Source organism: Nicotiana sylvestris, chromosome 6, assembly GCF_000393655.2.
Source record: "Nicotiana sylvestris chromosome 6, ASM39365v2, whole genome shotgun sequence".
Lineage (NCBI taxonomy): Eukaryota > Viridiplantae > Streptophyta > Magnoliopsida > Solanales > Solanaceae > Nicotiana > Nicotiana sylvestris.
In genome coordinates this window covers 203,604,455-203,624,915 of record NC_091062.1, presented here as the reverse complement: position 1 = coordinate 203,624,915, position 20,461 = coordinate 203,604,455, and positions in this window count along the sequence as shown.

The window sequence follows — 20,461 nt, the reverse complement described above, 5'->3', positions numbered from 1 at the left end:
AAATTGTATTATTTAGTAAATTAGAATTTCAAGAGATATATGTTTGGGATGTAGCGACGCATTTACCGGATAAACAATCAGGTAAATTATTTATATCCAGTAGTTAAGGTTTATAATATTTTGTATAATACTGTCATTGGTCTAATTGATAGTCGAAATTTGTATTACTTGTATTCCAAAGAGATGTTAGGCGAGATACAACAATATGATATATTTATTATCTTATTTCACAAGATATTATAATTACAAATATTATATAACTAATTCAACTAAATTCATCATCTTTGTATGTTAAGAAGATATTGTAATAATTTATTTTTCTTGTATATATTTTATACTGATTGACACGAAATCTTTCTTTTATAATTAATAAATATACATTAAAAATTCTTATTTTAATCATACAATTAATTAACCCATGTTCAATTAAGTACCTAAAATAATTATTTGATAGTATATTTAATTATACTAAACCGTACAAGCCTAAATCTATATTATAAAAACACAAAATCTCTATTAAAAAAAATGTTAGTTGACATTTTACCTATATAGATAAATTTTATATTGAATAGCATATAATTTAAATATTTTATTAGTATTTAGGACTTCAAATTAAATAAAATTTTACTTATTAAATCTTTTTTACTTGAAACTATGTAGAAAGTACAAGTGCTTAGATCTTCAAAATGGATGATATATATAAAAAGTATATCTAAATTAATATGTACATGCACAATTAATGGATTCAATAACTTTTCACTATAATTTGTTCGTCCTACTAAATTTTATGTTTTTTTTCATCTATTTCATGTTTAGTAATGCTTTTTTTTTTTTTGCCCACATATTTTGACAAAGTTATGTAACTCATAAATTCTTTTTTCTTCTTATCTTATCAATTAGAACCTCACTTCTTGGGTAACATTGAAACCTCCAAAGGAATACAAAGAAGACATAAGATTCAATTTTTTAATTTATGTTATTTGAATATCTTTAAAGAAACATAATAAAAGTACAACTAATTAATCATGTCTTTTTCTTCTTACATGAATGAACTTGAGAATAACTTATGAAAAATATTTTTAGAAAACTTTTTAAATCTTCAAGAGTTATGCGCTTTATTGAATTAAAAAGAAGCACAATAATTTATGAAATTCAACTGATAAAATTATAAAATTAGAACAAATTTTAAGGTGAATATATTGAATAATGATTGAGGACTTCTATGAGTAAAGTTTTTTACTTTATTGAGTTAGCTATATAGGATCAATATTCATCAATTTTAGAAGCTTACATTTCATTTTATAATTCAAATATATATTCATCAGCTTATATATATGTAATTGTCTCACAAAAAAATAATTTATTAAGATAAGAAACACGCGCAACGCGCGTATCCTAAGACTAGTAATTCCTAAATAAATAACACCCACTGCTCTTCTCCGTTAACATCCCGCTACTTCTTACCATTATGGTTGTAACTCTAATACCCCATAACTTCCCCATGATCTTCCTCCATGATGTCAAGTATTTAATGTCTTGTTTATGACATTCTTTTGTATACCTCTATGTAATACTATAAATAGAGGATGAAGTGATATTGTTAACACTTGAATACATGGAAGAAATAAGAATCTCTCTTCCCTTGCTCCCTACATTCTTGTCTATTTTCTTGTTTTATATTATTATTTTGAGTGAAGTTTCTTAACATATTATCGTCACGAATTGTTATATTCTTCTTATATTTTCCATAAGTGATGAAAGCCTTCCATGGGAGCTACAACCTCGAATCAATTTGGTTGAGTCTGTGAAAATCTGGGCATTTCGTTGCCATATTAATGTTGTGTTTGCTTCTGTTATACAGGAAGTATCATTTTCAGTTGCCATGAATTCTGCAACTAACTTATGTTAATATTTAAGACTTGGTTTAATTTGTGTTACTGAACAATTTAGTTTCATTTGTGCAGATGTATACATATGGAGTACCTGCTTTAGCGTGACAAACAAGAGCATATTACGATGCCTTAACATCATCTCTCATATGTGCTGCTCAGACAGTTTGCAAGCCAAGATTATGGAAATGTTAACTATTGAGAAGGTTTCTAATTAATCTTAAAAAAATAATAAGAATTTAAATTTATGTTGTGGTCAAAATAAATTTTGTATAACTAAGATCGTTTTATTCCCTTTATATTTGATCATGTGGTTGTTCGTGAAAAAGATCAATGTGAATTTTCATTAAAGTTGGGGCAAAAATAACTGATTATTATAAAATAGTATATCATGAAAGGCTCAGGGGTAAGTCCACTTAGACTTATTATGCCATTGTATAAGGGTAATACATCGGGTTTAAGTCTTGGTGTTCTATGATGATACGAGTTAGATTTGAGTCCCAACTCATTATGGCCTAACATGCCTTTATATGGGTAAGACATTGGGTTTGAGTCTCAATGCACCATTGATGATATAATGATAACTAGAGAAAAATAATGTATTTTTCATGAAAAAAGCATGAAGTTTGTCCCATTTGATTTGCTCCATTCTTAAAGTGAATGTGATAACGGTGCATAATAAGTCTAAATAAAGACAAGTGGTTGATCAATGAACGTGGGCGTGCAAAAGATCAAATAATAATAGTCATCATTATGGTAATTGTAAAAAGGAGAACAATAAGGATTCTCAAAATGTTCCTTCAAATGTGAAGGAATATGTATCAATGTGGTCTGTTAATACGAGACACGTTCACATGATTATAGTCCATTCGTTGAAAATGTGACTTATGATAAGCAATGTAAATGCAGGCTCATTCCTAAAAGTAAATGTTGAAATATATATGTGATAAAAATTATGCATAAGAATGTGCTTATGCATGGTTGGATAAATACTACAACTCGTCTCTAAAGGAGGTTTGAGAGAAATAAAGATAATGAATATTACAATGTGATTACATGAATATGTCATTAGTCGCGTACATGTGGTACGCCAAAAAAATTTTGACATGCCTTATAAAAAGTTATTAAAGGCAAACTTAAAGCAATAAATGATGTTGGTTATGATGACTTTGACCATGACAATTTATTATGATACGATTTTTTCCGTGAAGGAGACAATTACCATATGAATGGTGTGACAAAAGATCTTGTAGTACAAAATCAATTAAGAGCTCCGGAAGAACTAATTTGTTTCTACCCGAGTTAATAAAATTGTTAATGACATTGATATTGTAGTAAATCCCAAAAGAAACTTTTTGAGTTTCAACTATATTAGCCAAAGTGGTTGGCATATTGAAACTATAATTGAAAGGAAGATTGAATATCTTCATATTACTATAATTATACCGGGTAAATATAAAACTTTACCCGATTTTCTTCTATTTGTATTACACATGTATAAACATGATGATGGAATCACATGCCACAAGTAAACTATAGTTTTACTGAAACAAGATTAGTTGGCATGACCGATTGGCCATCCCGGTTCAATTATGATGCAAAAATTACTTGAGAATTTACATTAGCATATATTGAAGAAATACATATTCTTCAAAAATTCTCTTGTGCTGCTTACTCTCATGATATATCAGTTAAGGTTGGGATTGAATTCCTTAAGTTCTGGAACGAGTAAAAGGTGATATATATGTGTGTGTGTGGGCCCAGTCACCTTACATATAAACCATTTACTATTATATGATTGTAATAGATGCATCTATTGTATGGTCTCATGTGCGATCAACTTGCAAGACTTTTGCAAGGTTTCTTGCTCAAATTATTAGAGCATAATTCCAGAATGTAAATTATGATGATTTATCTTAATTATTTTGGTTTAAATCCAAGTTGGTTTAGCAGAAATTGTATGCCTCAAATTATAGCTAAACCATTGCTTATGAGAACAAAACTCCCAAATAAAAATTTGGTATGAGGTGTATTATTTAATATACAACATCACTTGTACGCATCTAGCCAACACGTTATGAAAAATTCTCCCTGTTACAATTGGTTCAGGGTCAAGGACCAAACAATTTCCATCTAGAAATATAGACATGTTATATGATTTAATTATGCCGCCACAATGCACAAAGATGGGTTCCCAAAGAAGGTTGGAAAATGTGTTGGTGATCCCAATATTAGGGGGATAAAATGGACAGTTGAAAAAGTAAAACATGGAATGAATTATTATGAATACATCTAGATCCTCGTACAAGAAAATGTGAACTTGAAGTCAAGTGATAATATATTTCCAAAATATTGCCACGCGCATTTGCTGACCCAAAGCTAAATGTCATATTTCAGTTGTTAATGCTCCAAATAAAATAAAGTCCATGATGGACAGAGCTTATGACATGCATGAAGCGTAATAGACTAATCGATTTCAAAGATAAAACTCCTTGAAAAAGGATATGAGCAAATGTTTAAGATGGTCACAATAAGGAGGCAAATGCTTTATAAGAGCACCATGATATAACACTTTATAAGACCTCATGGGAGATGCTCAGGTACCTGAAAATAATGAGATCTTGATAAGTTATGTCTTTATTGTGTGATGATGGAACCGATGTAAAATGATCATCGATGATATTGTTGATATAATGTAGCGGTCAATATTTTTAATATTGACGAGGAGCTTGAGCTCAAATCTATCAAGGAATTTGGATAGATAAATGATTGGTCAATGAAAAATACGCAATCAAGATTGACTTCGCTTGAAAAACGTGACGTTTTTTACTGATAGTCCCAACACCTGAGAGTATAAAGCCAATAGAGTGGCACAAGATTTTACGTAAATGTCCTAGCATTGATTATATGGAAACATGTTTCTTTGTGATTGATACAGTTGCTTTCATATTTTAGTTTGGCAATACCTCATGAATTTGATATGCGTATATAAAAATTATTGAAGGATTTAAACTATTCTGAAGCATATTAAGGTTTCCAAGAAATTTATTAAATAAAGCTTCAGCAAATCCTTATGTGGATTAGAGTAATCATAGCGTACATGATTTATTCTTGTGTCAATTACAATTGGTGCACTATATATCTTGCTAGAACCATGAGTGTAACAATATGCTAGCAAGATATAGTTTAATTCCTATATAAAGATGCTGGAATACTATTAGGATTGTCACACCTCCTTTTTCCGCCCCCGCAAGGGGTGAAGGAGTTTTTCCAATTAAAGGACAATCGAAATGGGATTTGTTTATTTATTTCAGAGTCGCCACTTGGGAGATTTAGGGTGTCCCAAGTCACCGGTTTAATCCCGAATCGAGGAAAAGAATGACTCTGTTTAACAGTCCGCAAACCAAAAATCCGGATAAGGAATTCTAGTAATCCGGGATAAGGTATTAGGCATTCCCGAGTTCCGTGGTTCTAGCACGGTCGCTCAACTTTCATATTCGGCTTGTTTATCTGATTTTATACAATTATGAGCTCATGTGCAAGTTTTAACTTTTAACCGCTTTTGTCATTATTATTATTTTTTTTATCACGAATTGCAACGTCATGGAAATACATCTCCAACCACGTCACATCAATGCACCCGTGGTTGTTGGCACATTTCAACTTTGTTGAGATTTGAATTTGGGTCACATAAATGTGCACTCGAGTTTAAGAAAATTAATTTATTAAAGGCGCGCCTAAAGCGACTAGCGTATCATTTACTTTGGGTAGGGCCGTGAAATTTGGCTAAACGGTCCATCCCGAAGTCTAAGCAATTTTAAAGCAAATATTTACCGAGGGCCCCGCAATTTTGTTTTTTTATTCGGCGCGGCTCATCTCATTCTTTTAAAGGAATTTGCAACGTCATGGACATGCATCTCGGACCTCGTCACAATCAATGTACCCGTGATTAGAGACACATTTCGACTCCGTTGAGATTTGAATTTGGGTCACATAAATGTGCACCCGAGTTTAAGAAGGTAAGATTTATTAAAATGCGCGCCTAAAGCGATTAGCGTATTATTATTTTGGGTAAAGCCGTGGAGTTCGCTAAGCGGCATATCCCGAGTTCTAAGTTGACATACATTTTTGTGAGGGCCCCGCAATCTGTGCGTTTTATTTGGCGAGACTCGTTTCATTTTTATTTAAAAGGATAAACCTACAGTGACTACATTTGTTCTATTAAGTTTGTCTCTAAAATAAAAGAAAATCTCTCAATTAATTACATGCTAAAAAAACGTAAATTATTAGTTATTAGTTTACGGCTAATGCAAATGGAAAATTGCAATCGAGTTTGTACAAAGAAGGATTGCTTTCGTTCTATATTCTATCATTTAATAACACTAGAACATGAGATTGACACACAATAATATCAAAACAGATTAACTATTCTTTGATTAATTTAAACTAACATTATTAGATGAAGAAGTTATACATATGCAACCCCATTACTCATTAATCAGTCAACTACATTTTTACACAAAGAAAGGAAAATTCTATTTAAGCACAAATCTAAACAGGGGGAATTCAACAGGAACAAAGCCTGGTTAATACTTCATTTCGCTTCAGGCCGAGAGTGTACAAATGTGTACTTGAAAATGGCAGTACAAGAAGAAAAGAAGGAGGAGTCAGCAACAGTAATAACACAGCAACGCAACAGCAACCCAACAACAGCGACTCAGAAAACCAAATTAAAATTCCAAGCAATACCAACCAGCAACACAAATCCCAGTAACTGACCCCAAAGCAGCTTAAACAACCAAATATTAATCAAAGCACGAGCAGAAACACCCCAAGAATTCAGTAATCAAGAGAAGATTCGAAAATACACTCGACAGTTAAAGCTGAAGCTCTTATCTGTTTTCAATGGAACAACACTAGTTGAACTAAACTAAACCTTACAGACTTTCTTTCTATGTTTCAGAATTTCCTCTTAAGGTTCCCAAAAATGTCCAACCTTTTTCGTTTTTTCCTCCTCAAAAAATGTTCTCCAAAAATCTCCCCCTCTCTATATAAAATGACTCTTATTTATAGCAAGACTCTTGTCTTGAACCACTAACCCGAAATATTCTTTTAATTGCATGTCTTGCCCCCACTACTTAATGTTTTTCTTATTTAATTCCTTTGTCCCCCATGCTTAACTTAAATAATTACATTATTTCCCCACTACATTATGTCTTGTCCCCCACTATATTAAACAATTATATCACATCCCCACTAACTTATGTCTTGTCCCCCACCATGTACTATTTTAATACTGTTAATGCCTAGTGGACAGAGCACTTAGATTAAATAATTTTTCAAATGTTCAATTCCAAAAATACCCCTCCGACCTTACTGAAATTACCATTTACCCCTGAACGTACTGCAATTTACCAATCTACCCCCATCAGTTATAACCAATTCGCCTAATCAATTCCAACCAAAATACAGCAAATATAACCAATTTCTAAACAAATTCAAACAACAAATCCCATGAACACAGATTGAACAACATCAAATTAATGGGAATAAGTTAACCATATTGGGAACCAATCCTGGTTAACTTAGACAAAAAATGAATGAGCAAGGAGACAACAATATTAACAACAAAAGTAAACTGAAACAACATGAATCACAATTAACTGAATCGAAAATGCAAACTTAAATCATATGATGAACAACAAAGAGCAGGAAACCAAACAATACATAAAACGAAATTATCCGAACCAACTCAATATTAACAAAGATACTATACATTCTACAACTAATAATCACGAATGACAAACCAATCGAACTTAAATTCGACTAAACAGAATTCAACGAATTTCTTACAACCAAGATTCAATCCAAGAACGATTCAAACTCCTTAACCCATAATATTTAAACAGATTTTAGCGGCTCTTATCTTACTCACATACAGATCATAAAATGAGAAAGGAAGATGAGACGAACCTTAAAACCTTTAACAATCCGGACCTCGATTTCGTATGAACTGTTTCGACGACCCCGACCAAAGCTCGAACAAACGAAATGGTGAGGTCTCGTTTTGGTTTTGGACTGAAGGCGACGAAAACAAAAGTGAAGCAGCAACGATGGGGTTTGGTTTTGAAGCAGCTGCTCGACGTGGCAGCAACAACGTAGCAGAAGCAGATGCTGGACGGGGCTAAGGCAGCAGCAACGCAGCAGAAGGTTTGTTGGCGGAGCTGGTCGTTTGGATGGAGAAAAATGAGCTCGGGGATGGCAGTGGTGAGCGGAGGCAACCATGGGAGCTCGGGCTCGAGCTCGACAGAGACGAAGAAGATGAGGCAGCAGCGACGGGGTCTGTTTGGACGTAGCAGAAGCAGCAGAAACGAGGTGGGAAGGTTCGTTGGTGGAGCATAAAGAAGCAAACCCCACGTCCATGGCTGGAGTGCGGACTGCTGGTGGTCGCCGATTTCAGGCAGTCATGGTCGTCGTTTGAGGTGGTTGACGACGGGAAACGGGGGTGAAGGCTGTTGCTGTGGCTGTTCGTGGTTGACGAAGCAGAGGCAACGAACAGATGGCTATGGTGTTCGTTGCTTCTCTGTCCGGTGGATATGGAGGTTCGACGACTGGTGAAGGGTGGTCGATGGAAGGGGTTGTGCGTGTGTGTGAAAGGGGCAGCCATGGATGTGTGTTTTGGAGTTTTGGAGATGGTGAAGGAGAAGAGAGAAAGAGAGGGGGCGGATGGGATTGGTTTAGGTTTAGGAAATGAAAAATGAGGATTAGGGGGGGTTAGGTCATTTGGGGTTATGGGGCAGACTGGGTCGACCCGTGCTGAAATGGACCGGGTCATGGGGAAGGTTGGGTATTTTTTGGGCCTATGGTTTGAAATTGAAGAAGAGGCCCAATTCCGATTTTCTTTATATTTTTTGCTCTATTTTCTTTTACTTTCTAATTAATAAAACTAAAATTCTAAATTAAGTTATAAACTAAATTAACTTATCAAAAATACTAATTAATTCCTAGCGACAGATATCATATATAATTAAACCAATTAAGCATAAAATTGTACAATTGGACCTTAAATGTTAAAAATGCAAAAATACATATTTTTATGATTTTTTCATTTTGTAAAACAAATTTAACTACTCCTAACTGCAGAATTAAATATTAAATGCAAATGTGACATATTTTTATATTTTTATCAATTTAACAAATAAACATGCACAGACAAATACAAATAATTATCCAAAAATGTCACAAAAATTCTCAAAATTGCACATCAAGGAAAATGCAAAGCTTACAGCTGCCCCGCTTTGCCCGAAGACATGAAGGGTTTTCGTGCAAAGATAAAGCGAGCAATTTTTGCCCATCCGAGTACTCCGTGTGAAGCATTTTTTGAAAAAGGTTTAACCGAACCCTTGCTTAAAAGGTTTCCTACATATCCCTGGCTCGAAGGGAATCAGGTTAATGTAGTTCGGGAAGTTTTGGTAGCTAGGACTACCATGCGACTGCAATGTTACTGCTGCTGCATGTTGTTATTATTGCTTACCGATCTCCTTATTATACTGTGCTTAAAAGAAAAATCAAGAAGCTAGGCTAGACTACGGATTACAAGATCCCATCTATCTTCCATTTGTTCTTGATGCCTTGCTGTCTTGTCGGCTTGCGTCTATTCCAGTGCTTCTTTCTTCCGAGAACTGACGGGGATGACACCGACCTTTTGCTACTCTGAATACCAATTCTCACTGTCTAGTTCGATCCGCTGGGGATATGGCTTCCTTCATTAAGCTTTTCGGTGGTTCCTCTAGGGATATGACTTTCTTCATCAGATTTGTTATGCTGGGCATAATTCAATGCTCACAGGCCACTTCTTTCAAGATGCTTCTTTTCTTCCTTTTGACTCATGTGCTTGAATTTGCGCTGGGATCTTTTGTTGCAACCTTCTGCTTTCCGGTGCTGGGGATTTTTATTGTTTCCTGCTGGGGATTCCTGTTGGATTCTTCTGTTTTACTGACTTGCAATGTATTCCTCTATTATATGGGCGAGCTCCCAACTTCAACCAACAACTTTGAAAATAAATTCGTCATTCCTCTCTTCAGGCGGGCTCCTGACCTCAACAACAACTTTGAAAATAAATTGTCATTCCTCTCTTCAGGCGGACTCCTGACCTTAACAACAATTTTGAAAATGAAATGCCATTACTTTCTTTAGGCTGGCGAGATTTCAACAACTTTTAAAATAAAAGGCTATTCTGTTCTTCAGGGGGGCTCCTGACCGCTACAAAATAAACAAAACAAAGGAAATTTTCTGCCCCAATTTGCACTAGGAAGATTTATGAATTGTTAGCAATATTGTAAACCACTTATACTATATGCAATGGTGAGAGTAAACCAACGACTAGGCCAGGATGTGCGTCTCCTATGAGTAAAACCCGAAACTTTGACAAACAAATGCGTTTGCTAAAAATAAAACCTGAATGAACCAAACTAGGAAGTGCGTCTCCTACGAGTAAAACTTGTGTGAACAAAAATCAGGAAGTGTGTCTCTTATTGGTAAACTCTCATTTTTAGGAAGTGCGTCTCCTAAAGCAAAAATATCACCCGAAAGACCCAGCCTAGGAAATGCGTCTCATAGGGGTGAAACTTCAATGATTTAACCTAGGAAGTGTGTCTCCTACGAATGAACTTAAATGAACCAGACTAGGAAGTGTGTCTCCTATGCATGAAATTAAACTTAGGAAGTGTGTCTCCTAGGGGTAAAAATAAACTTAGGAAGTGCGTTCCTAGGGGTAAAACTTTAATGATTTTAAACTAGGAAGTGCGTCTCCTATTAATGAAAACTTAATTTAGGAAGTGCGTCTCATATGCATGAAATTAAACTTCGGAAGTGCGTCTCCTAGGGGTAAAATAAACTTAGGAAGTGCGTCTCCTATGGGTAAAACTTTAATGATTTTAAACTAGGAAATGCATTTCCTATTAATGAAAACTTAATTTAGGAAGTGTGTCTCCTATGCATGAAATCTTAATTTAGGAAGTGCGTCTCCTATGCATGAAATTAAACTTAGGAAGTGCGTCTCCTAGGGGTAAAATAAACTTAGGAAGTGCGTCTCATATGGGTAAAACTTTAATGATTTTAAACTAGGAAGTGCGTCTCCTATTAATGAAGACTTAATTTAGGAAGTGCGTCTCCTATGCATGAAATTAAACTTAGAAAGTGCATCTCCTAGGGGTGAAAATAAACTTAGGAAGTGCGTCTCCTAGGGGTGAAATTAAACTTAGGAAGTGCGTCTCCTAGGGGTGAAAATAAACTTAGGAAGTGCGTCTCCTATGGGTAAAAATAAACTTAGGAAGTGCGTCTCCTAGGGGTAAAACTTTAATGATTTTAAACTAGGAAGTGCGTCTCCTATTAATGAAAACTTAATTTAGGAAGTGCGTCTCCTATGCATGAAATTAAACTTAGGAAGTGCGTCTCCTAGGGGTAAAATAAACTTAGGAAGTGCGTCTCCTATAGGTAAAACTTTAATGATTTTAAACTAGGAAGTGCGTCTCCTATTAATGAAAACTTCATTTAGGAAGTGCGTCTCCTATGCATGAAATTAAACTTAGGAAGTGCGTCTTCTAGGGGTAAAAATAAACTTAGGAAGTGCGTCTCCTAGGGGTAAAACTTTAATGATTTTAAACTAGGAAGTGCGTCTCTTATACATGAAATCTTAATTTAGGAAGTGTGTCTCCTATGCATGAAATTAAACTTAGGAAGTGCGTCTCCTAGGGGTAAAAATAAACTTAGGAAGTGCGTCTCCTAGGGGTAAAAATAAACTTAGGAAGTGCGTCTCCTAGGGGTAAAACTATAATGATTTTAAGCTAAGAAGTGCGTCTCCTATTAATGAAAACTTAATTTAGGAAGTGCGTCTCCTATTAATGAAAACTTAATTTAGGAAGTGTGTCTCCTATGCATGAAATCTTAATTTAGGAAGTGCGTCTCCTATGCATGAAATTAAACTTAGGAAGTGCGTCTCCTAGGGGTAAAAATAAACTTAGGAAGTGCGTCTCCTAGGGGTAGAACTTTAATGATTTTAAACTAGGAAGTGCGTCTCCTATTAATGAAAACTTAATTTAGGAAGTGTGTCTCCTAGGGGTGAAAATAAACTTAGGAAGTGCATCTCCTAGGGGTAAAAATAAACTTAGTAAGTGTGTCTCCTAGGGGTAAAACTTTAATAATTTTAAACTAGGAAGTGCGTCTCCTATTAATGAAAACTTAATTTAGGAAGTGTGTCTCCTATGCATGAAATTAAACTTAGGAAGTGCGTCTCCTAGGGGTAAAAATAAACTTAGGAAGTGCGTCTCCTAGGGGTAAAACTTTAATGATTTTAAACTAGGAAGTGCGTCTCCTATTAATGAAAACTTAATTTAGGAAGTGCGTATCCTATGCATGAAATCTTAATTTAGGAAGTGTGTCTCCTATGCATGAAATTAAACTTAGGAAGTGCGTCTCCTAGGGGTAAAAATAAACTTAGGAAGTGCGTCTCCTAGGGGTAAAACTTTAACATAGGAAGTGCGTCTCCTATGGGTAAAACTTTAATGATTTTAAACTAGGAAGTGCGTCTCCTATGCATGAAATTAAACTTAGGAAGTGCGTCTCCTAGGGGTAAAAATAAACTTAGGAAGTGCGTCTCCTAGGGGTAAAACTTTAATGATTTTAAACTAGGAAGTGCGTCTCCTATGAATGAAATCTTAATTTAGGAAATACGTCTCCTATGCATGAAAATAAACTTAGGAAGTGCATCTCCTATGGGTAAAAATAAACTTAGGAAGTGCATCTGCTAGGGGTAAAAATAAACTTAGGAAGTGCGTCTCCTATGGGTGAAACTTTAATGATTTTAAACTAGGAAGTGTGTCTCCTATGAATGAAATCTCAATTTAGGAAATGCGTCTCCTATGCATGAAAATAAACTTAGGAAGTGCATCTCCTATGAATGAAATCTTAATTTAGGAAGTGTGTCTCCTATGCGTGAACCATTTCCTTCTTCCTGAATTACCTTCTTACAGAACTGCTTTCCTAAAAAACTTGTGTTGTCTTCCCTCGAAACTGCTAGGGATAACACTGCTGGGGAATTATTTACTTACCTGTTGGGGGATAAAATGTTTTCAGCTGGGGATAACGCTGTCGAGGATAACACTGCAGGGGGATTTTGATTCTTTCAAAACTAGTGCTTCACTCTTCGGAAGGCTGCTGGGAATCATAGACCTTTTGCTTTTTCCGAACACAAGTTTCATCCTTTTGTTCCGTCCGCTGGGGAACAACTTCCTTCATTAAAACTTATTATGCTGGGGGTAACACTGGTTCAAAGACCACTTCCCTTGTGACTGGTGCCTGACTTGTGGCATGACTTGGTGCCTGACTTGTGACTGGTGCATGCATTTCCCTTGAGACTGGTACCTGACTTCCAGAAAATTTTCTAAATGAAAGGAAAATTTTCTGCCCCAGTTTGATAATCTCCCTTGTGGCATGCATTTCCGTCATCAATGCCATTTCCTTTACCTGTTTCAAATCAAACAAAATTTGTTAGTTTAAAACGTGGTGGTTGGTTGTGATACTCCTACTGGGATGGCTTTTCCCTTTCTCCTTTCCTGCTCTGTGTTCCAAAAACTTGTTGGGGATGATATTATTTGCTGGGGATAATCCCTTTCTGCTGGGTATATCCCTCTTCTTTTGTGGCATAGCTCGGAAACTGGCATTTTCCCGACCTTTTAGTCTGGTATGAATTTCCCAAATCATGCTCATTGCTCTCCTTGCTTTGTCCACGGGCCTTGGCCTTGAGTTTTAATAACCTTTGATTTCGGCGGGGATATTCTTCTTGATACTCGCCCATCTTTTTGTCAATCTCCTTTTTGCGGGGGATATCTTTCTTGACACTGACCTCGCACTTGTTCCTTCCTGACTTAGATCATTTGGATGTTCTAATCGGATCTGGTGTTGCATAATTGGAAAGCTGATAGCAGATTTTGAAGTCATTTCTCACTTGTTCTGACCAAACAGACTCTACTGGGGAATTTTTCTATGAAAGGAGAAAGATAAACAAAAAGGGAACCGAATAAAAGACAAAGGAAAAAGATGACTTTTTAACAAGAGAAACTATAAATAAAAGCCTATCAAAACAGATACCGACTCTAATAATCATGACATGCACATGTGGCCTATCCTCTACCGTCAATCGTCTTTCAAGATCTTCACTTGGCGATTCCCCATCTGATTCTCAATCTTATTCGACTTGTAGTTCCCGAAGGGTTTTCACTACCAAGCCTCTCTCATTTTGGCTTTTCTCTCAGCTTTCATCGCCTTATGGTGTCCGTGAAGATTTTCACCGATAAGACTCTCTCATTTGTATCACTTTCCAGCTGGGGATTTGGAGTGTTGCCGATATGACTCTCTCTGCTGGGGATTGGGGTGTTACCTATACGACTCTCTTTTTATTTCCTTTATGTTGGGGATCAGAGTCCTTTCTGCTGTGGATCAGAGTGTTACGTTCCCCGGTAAGACTCTCATTTGTCTGACTTGACATCTTTTGAAGACTGATCAGAAGGTCTTTCTTTGGACCGTAATGTGGGATTTTGGATAGGCTAGAAAGAAAGGGTTTTAAATGCTCAAAAACAAATCAATTTGGGGTTCAAAATTATAACCTTCGGAACCATATTTGTTTACAACAAGCGCAATCCTTTCCCCAGTTTCTTGCTTGGGGATTTTTTTAATTTTTTGTTACACTATGATCGAGCCGTGAGGCACCTACGTATCCTCTTTGAGGAATCAGGTCAAACGTAGTTCCCAATTCTTTTTTTTTATTTACCTATTATTTTCTTTTCTTTTCTTTCTTTTTCTCATTTCCCCTTTCTCTTTTGTCGTTTGTTGTTTTCTTTTCTTTCTTTTCTTTTCTTTTTTTTTCTTTTCTTTTTCTTTACCTTCTATGCTTGTGTTTTATAGTCGTTGTTACTGGTTCCGAACGAGGGGTACGAAAGAAAAAAACAATAAGGCTCAAAAGGGTTAACGAAGGATAAAGTGTTTAGATAGCAGAATAAAATGCCTTCGTCATTCCAATCTTCAAAACATGCCAGGTGCAAACAACACAAAAGATTTGTAGCCTCTTCTGATGGTGCTGGACTTGACAATTATATTCACACATTTGCTTTTTCATTTGTCACCTATAAAGCACTGTTGGGCAACACTCTCACTCTCATTATCATGAACGACCCTCATGTCAATTTGGCGAATCTTGCCTTTAACGGTTTTCTTTATGTTTTACTTGCCCCAGTTCCACATGACTCGAGCTCCGAATAATCTCAAACCGTCCTTATTTCCTTTAAATGTTCTGATCACCATTCCAGGGTTTTATGATTAACTTTTAAGATTAGGCCCAAACTGTGTGCGCATGTCATGTCACTAGAATCGGCGCTGAACGAGGACAAAACAAAAGGATAAAGAGAATTAAACAAAGAAGATGACTGGAAATAATAAAAGGCCGGATTTTGCATTAGACTACCGGTGAAATGGTTTGAATAACAAAACAAACAAAAACAAACCAGAATAAAATCCCGAAACAACCTGGACAAATCTTAAACAAACAACTATGACAAAATGGAAAGATAAGAAAGTTTGACACAAGACAGTACCCGGATTACAACCCTAAGAATAATCCGGACAACAGAAATGACAACAAAATAAGCCACCAAAAGCTTCTCTCTTGCTAACCAAGGAACGGAGCGTCCTCCCACTTTATCAAACCTGGCATCTAAGCCACTGAGCTTCGCATCAATATTGCCAAGACTATTACCAACTTCAATATCATCAACCTCAGTCAACAAGTTCTCAATAGGATTCGAGTGTTTTTGTCATCTGGCCTCATCGTCACAAAGTGTGCATCATGATGTGCAGGTAAAGGATTCTGCGTGATATTCTGGGTGTCATTGTCTTGGATTACAATCAGGTTTTCCTGGATCTTGTGTTTCCGGCTTACCACAAACCAACCACCTTAACTTTCTTTGCGATTCAAAACAAAACAGGTTAGAATGGACTCAGTCGGTCCTCATTATTAACAACATCTTTTTCCTTTTTTTCTTTTTTTTTTCATTTTTCTTTCTTTTTTTCGATTTTTTTTTCTTTTTTTTGTGTGTGTGTGGTCGAATCTTATGGAGATTGCCTACGTATCATGACCCCGCATGAATCAGACCTTGCGTAGTTCGGCCAAAATGAAAGGTAACAACAATGAAACATTTTTTTTTGGAATTTTCAATTTTCATAATAAAACAAACTGGGTTTCAAATGTTTAAAGATGACCTACAAACTCGAAAATCAAACAACTCACATATTCTAATCAAAAGATTTACAAACTCAAAAACAAAAGGCCAGCTTCCTTTCTCTGTTTGACAAATGCAACCAAATGGTTATTTGTTGCAAACGTGGCCCCTTCCAAATTTCACATGAATTTTGAGGTCGGGGAGGATTATTTTATGACACTTTACAAACTTGTCCCTTCTTTTACGAAAATAGCCTTTCGACAACTGAAAGATACTCTAAGGCTATCTCCGCAAGAACGGTTTAAGACACTGCCGAAGCTGGCTCAGCTTATTTTGACCAAAAATCCAAACGGTATTCACCTGACCGCTGACTCTTTGTTTTTTTTTTCTTTTCAAATTACAATAAAAACCTGGTGTTGCAAACACGGACTTTCAGTGCCTCGGGGACGAAGATTTTTAAGGCTGTGTGGGTCAACTGGACCAAATCTAAAACAATGACCCAAATGCGGCTGTTTATGCAAAGCCAGCCTTCCGACGTCCCTTTCGGGAACATTCGGCTATTTTTGATAAAAACAGCATCACTCGACTTATTTGTGACTCTTTTTATTGTTTTTCAAAATAGAAGACCCGATATTGCAAACACGGCCTTTCAACGCCTTGGGGGACGTAAATGTTTAAGGTTGTCTGGGTCAATCGGTCAAAATTTAAAAAAAATGACCCAAAAAGTGGTTGTTTATGCAAAGTCAGCCTTCCGGCGTCCCTTTCGGGAACATTCGGCTATGTTTTGATAAAACAGCGTCAACCGACATATTTATGACTTTTTCTTGTTTTTTAAAATAGAAAACTCAATATTGCAAACACGGTCTTTCAGCGCCTCGGGGACGAAGATTTTTAAGGCTGTGTGGGTCAACTGGACCAAATCTAAAAAATGACCCAAAGGTGGTTGTTTATGCAAAGTCAGCCTTTCGGCGTCCCTTTCGGGAACATTCGGCTATGTTTTGACAAAACAGCGTCACCCGACTCCTTTATGATGAAATTAAAATTTGACATATTTTTTGGCTATTTTAGCAAAAGGGGAGGTTGGACATCACCCGACTTATTTATGACAAAAATTAAAATTTTGACATGGTTTTTTTTAGCAAAAGGGGAGGTTGGACATCACCCGACTTATTTATGACAAAAATTAAAATTTTGACATGTTTTTTTTTTTAGCAAAAGGGGAGGTTGGACCCGATTAGGGTTGCCTACGTATCTCACATCCGGTGAGAATCAAACCAGCGTAGTTCGCCCAATTAACTGAACTATTTTAAAACATGATTTTTTCATTTTTGGCAGCAAATAACAAAACCACTTTCAAAGCACGACTCTTTTCATTTTCATTTTTGGCATTTTCATAAACAAATAAAAAAACTATTTTAAAATAAAACTCTTTTTCATTTTCACTTTTCATGGGAAGACAAACTATTTTCCTTTTCTATTTTTGAAAACAAGACCGAACAACGACTCTTTTTTTTTCTATTTTTCCTTTGCTTTTAGTAAAAAAACTAATAAGACATTTTTTTTTCATTTTCTCAAAATTTCGGCAGAGTTTTAACAGTATCTGGGCATTGGGTTTTTTTTCAAAAATAAATAATTAATTTCCTAACCGCTATTTCTTTTTTTTTTTTTTTTTCAATTTCACAATATTCCTGATATTCAAAAGCCGGTCAACACACAAGTCCGAATCAAATAAATGCACAAAGCAACAAGTAAGATGCATCAGGATGGTCATTTTCATTTTTTGGTACACCTGTCCTAGACAGACTCAACCCCTGTGTTGAGCCTCCAAAGTCAAATGCACGTGATGCATACAAACGTTCCTACTAGGGATCCGGCATGAAGCTGAGTTATTCTAGGTTCATAACCTGGGTATTTGTTCTAGACTGTGTACCCGAGCGGACAACTCGAGTTGAGGAGGGGGCTGCGTACCGGGGACCCGCGGGATCGTCCGGCTTTGTAACTTGTCCGGCCTCTTTCTTATTTCAGGTATTGACACTAACAGAATAGGGAGTCTCGACCAGCGAGCTCCTCCCCAGAGGTAAGAAGAGAAGGGTTTCGGCAAAGTTTATATACAGTTCAGATAATATCAAAGCGGTAAAAGCATCATTTAGCACATTGAGCCCAAACATGTAACAAAATAAGATAAAACCAAATATAACAATTTATCTAAGCTGGAATTTCTAACCCTGAACCAGTGGTTCTGGGTTATTTTCCCCAGCAGAGTCGCCAGAGCTGTCACACCTCCTTTTTCCGCCCCCGCAAGGGGTGAAGGAGTTTTTTCCAATTAAAGGACAATCGAAATGGGATTTGTTTATTTATTTCAGAGTCGCCACTTGGGAGATTTAGGGTGTCCCAAGTCATCGGTTTAATCCCGAATCGAGGAAAAGAATGACTCTGTTTAACAGTCCGCGAACCAGAAATCCGGATTAGGAATTCTATTAACCCGGGAGAAGGTATTAGGCATTCCCGAGTTCCGTGGTTCTAGCACGGTCGCTCAACTGTCATATTCGGCTTGTTTATCTGATTTTATACAATTATGAGCTCATGTGCAAGTTTTAACTTTTAACCGCTTTCGTCATTATTATTATATATTTTTTCAAGAATTGCAACATCATGGAAATACATCTCCAACCACGTCACATCAATGCACCCGTGGTTGTTGGCACATTTCAACTCTGTTGAGATTTGGATTTGGGTCACATAAATGTGCACCCGAGTTTTAAGAAAATTAAATTATTAAAAGGCGTGCCTAAAGCGACTAGCGTATCATTTACTTTGGGTAGGGCCGTGAAATTTTGCTAAACGGTCCATCCCGAAGTCTAAGCAATTTTAAAGCAAATATTTACCGAGGGCCCCACAATTTTGTATTTTTATTCGGTGAGGCTCATCTCATTCTTATTTTTTAAAGGAATTTGCAACGTCATGGACATGCATCTCGGACCACGTCACAATCAATGTACCCGTGATTAGAGACACATTTCGACTGAGATTAGGATTTGGGTCACATAAATGTGCACCCGAGTTTAAGAAGGTAAGATTTATTAAAATGCGCGCCTAAAGCGATTAGCGTATTATTATTTTGGGTAAAGCCGCGGAGTTCGCTAAGCGGCCTATCCCGAGTTCTAAGTTGCATACATTTTTGTGAGGGCCCCGCAATCTGTGCGTTTTATTTGGCGAGGCTCGTTTCATTTTTATTTAAAAGGATAAACCTATAGTGACTACATTTGTTCTATTAAGTTTGTCTCTAAAATAAAAGAAAATCTCTCAATTAATTACATGCTAAAAAACGTAACTTATTAGTTATTAGTTTACGGCTAATGCAAATGGAAAATTGCAATCGAGTTTGTACAAAGAAGGATTGCTTTTGTTCTATATTCTATCATTTAATAACACTAGAACATGAGATTGACACACAATAATATCAAAACAGATTAACTATTCTTTGATTAATTTAAACTAACATTATTAGATGAAGAAGTTATACATATGCAACCCCATTACTCATTAATCAGTCAACTACATTTTTACACAAAGAAAGGAAAATTCTATTTAAGCACAAATCTAAACAGGGGGAATTCAACAGGAACAAAGCCTGGTTAATACTTCATTTCGCTTCAAGCCGAGAGTGTACAAATGTGTACCTGAAAATGGCAGTACAAGAAGAAAAGAAGGAGGAGTCAGCAACAGTAATAACACAGCAACGCAACAGCAACCCAACAACAGCGACTCAGAAAACCAAATTAAAATTCCAAGCAATACCAACCAGCAACACAAATCCCAGTAACTGACCCCAAAGCAGCTTAAACAACCAAATATTAATCAAAGCACGAGCAGAAACACCCCAAGAATTCAGTAATCAAGAGAAGATTCGAAAATACACTCGACAGTTAAAGCTGAAGCTCTTATCCGTTTTCAATGGAACAACACTAGTTGAACTAAACTAAACCTTACAGACTTTCTTTCTATGTTTCAGAATTTCCTCTTAAGGTTCCCAAAAATGTCCAACCTTTTTCGTTTTTTCCTCCTCAAAAAATGTTCTCCAAAAATCTCCCCCTCTCTATGTAAAAATGACTCTTATTTATAGCAAGACTCTTGTCTTGAACCACTAACCCGAAATATTCTTTTAATTGCATGCCTTGCCCCCACTACTTAATGTTTTTCTTATTTAATTCCTTTGTCCCCCATGCTTAACTTAAATAATTACATTATTCCCCCACTATATTAAACAATTATATCACCTCCCCACTAACTTATGTCTTGTCC